The sequence below is a fragment of the Astatotilapia calliptera genome, chromosome 16 (genome assembly GCF_964374335.1).
Source record: "Astatotilapia calliptera chromosome 16, fAstCal68.1, whole genome shotgun sequence".
Lineage (NCBI taxonomy): Eukaryota > Metazoa > Chordata > Actinopteri > Cichliformes > Cichlidae > Astatotilapia > Astatotilapia calliptera.
Window position 1 is genome coordinate 12,910,380 of NC_137437.1, and position 9,324 is coordinate 12,919,703.

General features: G+C 42.4%; 1 non-coding gene across 1 annotated transcript; it reads left to right on the plus strand.

Moving 5' to 3' along the window:
* The first annotated feature begins 8,837 nt into the window (after positions 1 to 8,837).
* On the plus strand, positions 8,838 to 8,909 carry trnae-cuc (transfer RNA glutamic acid (anticodon CUC)). Its single transcript has one exon. It is a non-coding gene; the product is annotated as a tRNA-Glu (tRNA).
* Positions 8,910 to 9,324: the final 415 nt, after the last annotated feature.

The window sequence follows — 9,324 nt, forward strand, 5'->3', positions numbered from 1 at the left end:
GGTCTTTATATATTTTAAAGTATTTTCAACTCACCGTGTCCAAATTTTGTGCTCAGTGTACATTCACGGAATATTTGTGAGTCATGGACAGAGCCTGGCCACTTGGCTTCCACATTTGTGATAATGTTGGCAGCATCACATATGATCTTCACAGTGCAGAGAACACAAATTAGCATCCATTACTATAATGAAATAATTTGTTAGTTTGAAATGCATACAGGGAACTATGTACTTGTACATTAATGCTGTGGAAAGACGTCCTGTTCACATAGTCTCCTTCATTTACTGAAGGAGCAATGATTGGAATGTGAGTGCCATCTATACAGCCAATCACACCTGGGAACCCTGAATATAAATGTAAAATTTAAGTAGTAGTCCAAGTATCACCACATCATACATTAAGTTTTGGTCATCCTGATACCTGCAACTTTGTGGCATCCCTCTTTGATAAATCTTGTGGGTCTGTGACCGGGGAACACCACAAACGAGTACAGGAGACGTTTCAGTGCAACTGTAACATTCCTGACTGCCCGACAGACGGTAGCCTTGGAAACGTGCTCAGCGTCACCAATATTATACAGAAAGCTCCCGTTTGCAAAAAACTGAAGTGCGATACAAATAATATGTAATGAACTGAGAGCATGTCCGCGATGTGTCACATGCGTAATATATGGCCTGAGGATGTTATCCAAATAACTTATAGATTGTGCTGAGAAACGGTAACGTTCGCACAGGAAATCATCAGGAAATGATAAAATGTCCAAACGCGCTCTGATCACTCTCTCCCGGCGGAGAGCTCTGCGGAGAATTTGGGCTTCACGATCTACTGGCTCTTCAAGGAAGGGACACGCCATGTCCGACACTTCCTACTGTCAGGTTTCCGACAAAGGGGCGGAGACAGTCAGGGTTAGTTGTAGTAAACCTGCTAGGGGGCAGGTTAGCTTCACGGCGTGTGTCGTCATAGTGACTCACTCAGGCTTCAGCTGAACTCGCTTTGTGAAACTGAAAACCCAGAGTTTTCGTTAACTCAGGGTATACTTACTCAGTTTTTCCACTAAACCGGCTTCCTGAAATAGGGCCCTGATGTTTCCCTTTGATAGTTTTACTTTTGAATTGCTTCATGACACAGAATTACCCGAAGTTTGTGTTCAGTTAAGGGTTACAAGTCCTTGAAGTAGTTGAAACCTACCAGAAAAAAAACGATATAACCAGACTGATTCTGTCTCTAATGTAAAAGTCTTAAAAGTAACCAACCTGCTGTTCAGCCTCTGTTCAGTAAATAAACAAATGATCAATTGTGTGCTGGACAATGAATCTAATTGTACTAGCAAAGCATGGCAGGAGGAATGCGTGTGCTTGACAGGTTAAGTGATACATGAAGCTATTAGACATGCAGTCATGATGGCTGCCAGGAACATGAACAGATAGATGGTTAAAATTAAAAAAACATAAGTCTCTACGTTTTGCTGTTGAGCTCTAAACCTTCAAATCAAAAGCACAAAAACTGTATGTTGCCCTGCCAACAGCGGTATCGTGCCGCAGGTCATTTACTCATTTACTAACTCACTGTGGTGGATTTGGAAATATGGAGAGTAGTTAGACTCTTAAAAAGCAAAAAAATAGCCAAAGCAAAAACGGTCTAAGATGAGCTGTGTGATGTGGCCAGAAGCCTCGTGGCACTTCCTCCTGATGAAGTACAGCTGTGCGCATCTCTGTGTGACAGTACGCGACGACCACAGCGTAGAGGACAAACAGTTCTCCAACACAACGCTTCGCATCAGGAGAGAGAGAGAGCGCTCCATCTCCAGCGGAGCGTGTTAATGAATCAACAGTTGGAAACCTGTCTGTGGGAGACGACACAGCTGCTAACGTGAGAGTGTTTTTGCAGTGAAAACATCCCACTGCAGTGTCTTTAATACCTTTAACGCTGACATAATCATTTTCCACCCCAAGAAAGCTGTAGGTTGAAGGAATAGAAGAGGGTCCCAGTCAGTGACGAGACCCTCTAATTTGTCAAAGTGAAGGTTAATTTAATGCACCGTGTTCCCGTCCCCACTCTACATACTGACACTGTAATCTGCACGCTGCGTAGCGTGGCAGTTAATTAACATCTTGTCCTATGTGGGTTGTTTTTTTTTTTGTAAATCAGCAGATTATACAAGATGTCAAACTGTGGAGTGACAATTTAAAATGTAACCCCTATCATACAGGAAGAAAAAAATAATCAATCAGTGTCAAGACATTAAACAAGAGGCAGGTTTAAGTTGAGTGCTGAATCAGTATTCGTCAATGTGATTGGTATACACTCAACATTCAACACGGGGCTTATGTTGCTTTAAACTAAATGGACCTGACTGGGAAGCAGCCTAGAGGAGGCAGGTCGGAGACAAAAAACCAGAGTCCATGTGGACGGTCATCAATGAGCTTCAACCCTGTTTAATCCGTATTTATACTTCACTCCTTGCTAGTAGTGGGTTGAATCCCCCTTTGACTTCAAAATTGTTTTAAGTTTTCATGGCTTGCATTAAACTAGGTGCTGGAAACACTCCTTAAAGATTTTGGTCCATCACACAGTTGCTGCAGATTTGTTAGCTGCACATCCTTGATGGAATTCTCTTATTTGAGCACAATTTTCACATCAAGAAACCAATTTTAGATGATTTGAGCTTTGTGAGTTCAAGATGGATACACTGTGATCATACAGGACATGGGCAACTACAATACTCAGGCTGTGGAAATAAAAACAAATGCACAGGTAGTAAGAGGCCAAAGTGTGAGAGAAGCATCTTGATCATGTGTACATGATTAAATGGACTGAGTTGCTGTCCTGCGATTGGCTGCTTAGATATTTGCCCTAACAAGGAGATAAACAGGTGTATTCAACAAAGTGGTTGGTGAGTGTATAGTTTTTCTATAATACACCCTAATATAATTATATACTTGTAGAACACTATTTTCTAGTTCACCTACCCTGGGGATTTGCTGGCCTGCTGCTCTGACGCTAAAAAACACGGATCTCTCAAAGTGAAGCTATAACTGGTCATAATCATCTCTAATTACAGCTCGTGTGGCTCTTTCCACTTTATTGTCTGCGGATGAATATGCAGGTTTCTATTTACCCCTCATTTCAGTCCAAAAGACAAGTGTTTAAAATGATTTCATTTAGAAGACTCCTGTCCAGAATATTATATCACAGCAGCACAATTTAGTTACAGTTTGAGGTCCATGGGTGGGTGCTGGGTTGGTGGAGGGGCTGAAACAGCAGACGGGGATGCAGGACAGGAAAAGCACTGACATGTCAGAGGAAGGGATGGAAAATTCTGCAGTTTAAATAGACTCCCAAACCGGGAGGTTGTGCTTGGTGTGTCGTGTGAGGAGAGAGGCATGCTATGTGTGTATGACACACAGCATCTTGACTTGTCTGCAGGCTTTTCTCCATCCATGGAAAAATTCACGTTTGTTGCAGTGCTGCAGGGAGCTTGTGCTAGTTTTGTGCCATTTTGTCTGACTCTTTGTTTTCCTGTGTCTCCAGAGTGCAAAGTTGGCTAAACTCACAGTCATGATTGACAGGCACATTAATGGGAAATAAGGTAAATTGAAATAAACAAGAATTATCCTTTGAATGTTATGTTTACTTGATTGTTTTCTTGACAATATCTCCAGTGTTCATTCATCTCTCCCAAACAAGGAGGAAGTCTTCTCAACCAGCTGACAGCTGCACTCAGAGAGAGAGAGAGAGAGAGAGAGCGAACAGAGTCTCCATAGTAACCACTTTGCACAATCTCCATCATGCTGTTTGTCTTCTCGGCTAAACCCCCTCAAAACAAACAGGAAGTGAGACAGGATGGGGGGAATGGGATGTCCTGTAAGAGGACAGCCTCAGTATTAATCCAATCCAATCGGAGACGGGAGCTGCAGTGAGGTCACTTCCTGTCAGGTCAGTGCCGTCACATGGTAAACTCTGAAACAGCTTTGTGAAGTCAGCGTGTATAAATGCTGCAGCAAGCAGAGAGGAAGGCACACACCACACACACACATCCTCTGTTTGTCCTAATGAAATTGTGTTGTTGTTTTTTAGCTTCGTGGCCACTGTGTTATTATTTTCTTTGGTGTTGCCAGTAGCGATATTGACATAAGGAAATAGAACATCTGCCATAACTGGAGGCATCGCCACAGCAACCCAGACCCACAATGCCTCTGGAGCAAAGCAGCTGTTCTGTCCAGGGGCGAGAGACCCAGAAAAAGACAGAGACTGTGCGAATGAGAGAGACAGAGAGAGACACAGTTTTACTAATATGGGGGCTGACATTGGGGCGCACGAGTTCCCACACACAGTGGAATGCTGACAGCATCACTATCTGAATTCCTCGAACTTCACTCTGTCCCAAACTGTGAGTTTCACTTCATTAAAGGCAGCTTCAGTGGACCTTTAGTTTATTTAGCTACACTTAGCCTGAAAGCTCATCTATCAGTTCTCACAAACATTCATACTTTTGTTTTGTCTATTGTCATGTTACATCAGGTAAATTTGGGGTTCAGCAACCTGTCCACCCCCGTGCAGACTGTCAGAGCTGGGAATCAAAAGAACTTTTTTAAGGAAACCTTTATTAAAGCAGAAACTGTTTCACGAGGTTAGAACGATGAAGCAAGGGGAAATGATGAAACTACCCATTTTTATTGGAAGAAGGATGGATGCCAGAATTTATTTTATAATTCACTCACACCAGCCGCTCATTAAAAGCCATGTCAGACAACCGCGCCACCCACCAGCATGTCTCCTGATGTGACACCATGAAGAAGAAAGATATGAAAAACCTTATTTAGACCTTTACTTTGATAGGAAAGCAGAGAGGAAACTGGAAAGTAGCGAGAAAGCTAGATTTACTAGCAAACAGGAAATGTTCCAGGGCGGTTTCAAACTCAACTCTGCTCTATTGGAAACAAGCTTTTTTCCCTATTCAAACAGCAACCTGCAGGCTGGGAAATTCAATTATGTACCAAAAACTGCAGTTCCTCTAAAGGCCACTTGAGGCCGGGTCCAAAAGTAAGTCAGTCTAAAGCAGGGATGGGCAACTCCAGGCCTCAAGGGCCGTTGTCCTGCAGGTTTTAGATATCACCCTGGGTCAACACACCTGAATCAAATGATGAATTCATTAGCAGGTCTCTGGAGAACTACAGTCGTGTTCAAATTTATTGGCTGCATCCTCCTGAGGACCCGGCCTTCGTGGTCTACGTGGGTCGGGTCCTCAGAAGGTCGGGTAGGCCGAAAGTAAACGGCTGTGAAATTGGACGGTCTAGCCTTCAGATTTGCGTCACCGCTGTCTCGGTGGAGTTTAATAAACTCAGCTGTCTGCTCCTTGCTATCTAGAATATAACAGGACACTGGTGTAAATTCTCGACCATCTCACACTTCTGTTTAATCAGTTTTCTGTTTGAAGTTTATTCAGCTGTGTGAAAACCAAGGAGGAACCCACCCGGGGGATTAATAAAGTTTTATTTTATCTAATCTAATAACTTTAATCTCAGCCAAACCGATTTACTCACGAACAAATAAAACACTGAAAAAAGCCCAACAATAACATTTTTAGATTATCTAAGTGACTTATATATTACGTTTAACCTGAGTAGCGAAAGACCGCGGTGATCTGAAAATGATGTGCCGAGAGTTTGCCGCTCTCGCCGGCTCTAGTGACCCTCGAGCTCCCGGCTAGCTATCGAGCTGGTGGATAACAGACATCTCCGACAACATTGGAGCACTTTTGCAAATATCCGATGTCTTGATAAACCAAGCAGATATTTGAAGTTTACACAGCTACATTCTCGCCTGAAAATATGTTAAAAGTCTATTTTGTGACCCAGAAAGAGTAATAAGAGTAATATTAAAAACTTAGTAGCGGCCGCCATTGTTGAAAACTGGAATTGGCTGGTCCGCGCTATGAATTCTGGGATATGGTGGGCCACGAAGGACACACCCGGCACATCCTTCAAATTCGGGGAAAAGGAGGACACATTTGTCAGTTGCATTCGGAGGAGTCTACAAGTTTGGACAGCCTTCATTGCGTCGCTGTGATGTGATCGGCCTCAAATACACAGTTCTGTTTATAACTTAGTTCATAAATCTTAATATGCTCACTTCTGGCTCCAAAATCCTAACCACGAGGCTTCAGAACAGAGCTTCACAAACCAGTGGGTGACGTGAATGTCACTACCTCCATCTTTTATATACAGGCAATGTTTCTGCTGTGATTTCTGTTTTTTCTGTGATTGGGACCACCAACAGCTCAAGCATAAACAGAACAATGTGTGACAGAGTTCTAAGAAGAAATATTGTTATATGTTATTTGATGTTAACCCTTGAAGTCCAAAATGTTCAGTTTAGTTTATTTTTGGGGGAGAAATGGATTATTAAATTCAGAATATTGACACTGGCAGAGGTCTGCGCTGTCGTAGTGCACGTCCAGTTTTATTAAGTTAAAGGGCAGCTGATTCCACTAAATTCCTCTAATATTTTATTCATTATTTGTTGATCTACTGGTTGAGAAACATTTCAGTACCCTCTGCAAAACTGCAGAGCATTTACAAAGAAACAGTGGCAACACTGACATCCGACCTGAAATATGAATCACAACCATGTGTGTGTGTTTGTATGCATGCACATGTGTGTTTTAAAGTTAATTAAAGTTTAAATTTGTACTTCCTGTCTGTAGTTCCCATGGAGACTGTGGGAGAGACCGAGGATGTGTTTGATTGTATAGCAACGCACAAATACACACAAACGTCCATACGCAGAGTGAGCAGATATGAACTCCACAGGACAATAGGAGCCTCCTTGGTGTGCAGCAGTATACAGGGACGCATAACTGTGCAGCTGCAGTGGAGGAGGAGAACCACTGCTGGACATTTTCTGATTAAATTGGAGAGAAACAGGACAGCAAACAGTAGAATATACAGAAGAGTCTATGTATGTTATTGGGGTTTTAGCTCTATTGTTCTGTTTTGTCCCAGATCTGACAAAGCTAACTGTATTAATGATGAAGAGGCTAATATACACACACGCACGCCGAGGCAGTGCAGTGTTTAGTTGTTGGACAGCAGAATGGAGCTCTGTTGTCACATCTGCAGCTGTGTGCATTTTCCTTCATACAGAGGCCGAAGGTTATTCCACCACTGGGAGGTCAGAAGTCAGAGGTCACCTCCTCCTCCTCGTACCCGCAGCCGCTCCCTCCGTTTCGGATGTCCTGAACCTTGCTTTTTATGAGGAAGCAGTTCATTTTCATTAGCAAACAACATGCTACAAGGATCAACTACAGTCACGGACAGTTTATTAAGCACACCTTACTTTTCCCTACTTTTGCCTTCAGAACTGTCTTAGCTGCCTTCTTCATGGCATAGACTCAGCAAGGTGCTGGAAACATCCCTTGGAGATTTGGGTCCACACACACATAGCATTATGGGAGATTCCCTGATGTCAATCTCCTGTTCCAGCACATCCCAGAGGTGCTCGACTGGATTGAGATGTGGTGACTGTGGAGGCCATTTGAGTACCGTGAAGCTATCGTCGTGTTCAGGAAACAAGTATGAGCTGATTTGTGCTTTGACATGGGTACACTGTGGTCATAAAGGGGGTGAAATGGTCAGCAGCAATTCTCAGGTAAGCTGTGAGGTTTAAATGATTATCAGTTATTACTGAAGGGCCCAAAGTGTGCCAAGAAAATATCCCCCACACCATCCTACTGAGCAGAATAGATCCATACTTTTATGTTGTTCATCCCAATCTCTGACCATACCATCCAAATGTGACTGCAGAAATCGAGGCACATTAAACTTGCAGCGTTTTTACAATCTTTTCTTGTCCAGTTTGTGGTCTTGCGTGAATTGTAGCCTCGGTTGCCTGTTCTTAGCTGATAAGAGAAGCACCAAGTGTGGTCTTCTGCTTCAAGGTTTGACTTCTGCATACCTTGGTTGCAATGAGTCGTTATCTTAGCTACTGTTACATTCCTAACAGGTCAATGCAGTCTGGCCATTCTCCTCTGACCGCTGACCTCTGGATATTTTCTCTTTGTCATACCATTGTCTCTAACCCCATAGATAGTTGTGACGAAAAACCCAGTAGATCAGCATTTTCTGAAATATTCATACCAGCCCGTCTGACACCAACAACCAAATTCAAAGTCACTTAAATCATAGTTTTTCGCCTGTTGATGCTCGGCTTGAACTTCAGCAGGTAGTCTTGACCACGTGAGCTGCTGCCGTGTGATTGGCTAGTTAGATAGTCAAAAAAACAAGCAGTTGAAAGGGTGTACCCAATAAAGTGGCAGATGAGAGTATAATGTAGAGTGTATTAATTAGATACCAATGAGGAGCAGTGAAGATCAGCAGGTATGTGAAAAGTTGGGTTTTAAATGCAAAACCACAGGTTCTTTCTTTTATTTAATGGGCAGGGCTTCTTTCTACTTCCACTCTTTCCACCTAAAAAATGTAGCAGCCTTTAAATCTGTAGCATTTAGAGTAGAGAAATAAAAAGGTTTAAACACAACATTACCACCTCATAAAGCTCAGACATCTGCGTCCACCAGATGATTACGAGTCCGCACTCACTCTTTAGCTTAATTCTTTTGTCTCTGTGGTGTTGATCCTGTGTGCTGCTGAATGCTGAACAGGCAGTTCTAGTGTTCACCGCTGTTCCTCCACTGCTGCGGATCAAACGATGAATATTTTGACAGTTTTAAAGTTCATGGAAAAACTTCTGCGTTTGGATTGCCACCAAGCTCAACAACGCCATCTGGCGGTCAGGTGTATTAAATTCTGATTGTAGAGGTTGCGGAATTTGTCGCAGGTCCCTGGTGGTCTAGTGGTTAGGATTCGGCGCTCTCACCGCCGCGGCCCGGGTTCGATTCCCGGTCAGGGAACATCCTTTTCTACCAACAGTTAGAATTTTTCCCTCTGTCTTTTTATTTTTATTTTTTTAAAGATTTTTTATATTTTCTTAATTTCTATTCTAGCATCTATAAGTACTAAGCATGGATTTTCATCATTTGTTATTACATCAATGTTTTTGTACCAATGCCTATATTATATGATATATTTCATTTCTGTATCACAGGTTTTTGCACAATGACATCAGGACAAATTCCACATTTGTGTACAAACTTAGGGATAAGTCAAATTCTGATTCTGATTAAGACACATCAAGTAAAAACCTTGGTGTATGTATCCTTATGATTGGTGAACCATTCTTGCACAAACAGTTACCGTGAGTGGCAACATCTATATGGCGTATTTTGTACAAATACCACAATCGTATATATTTGTGTATCTATATTT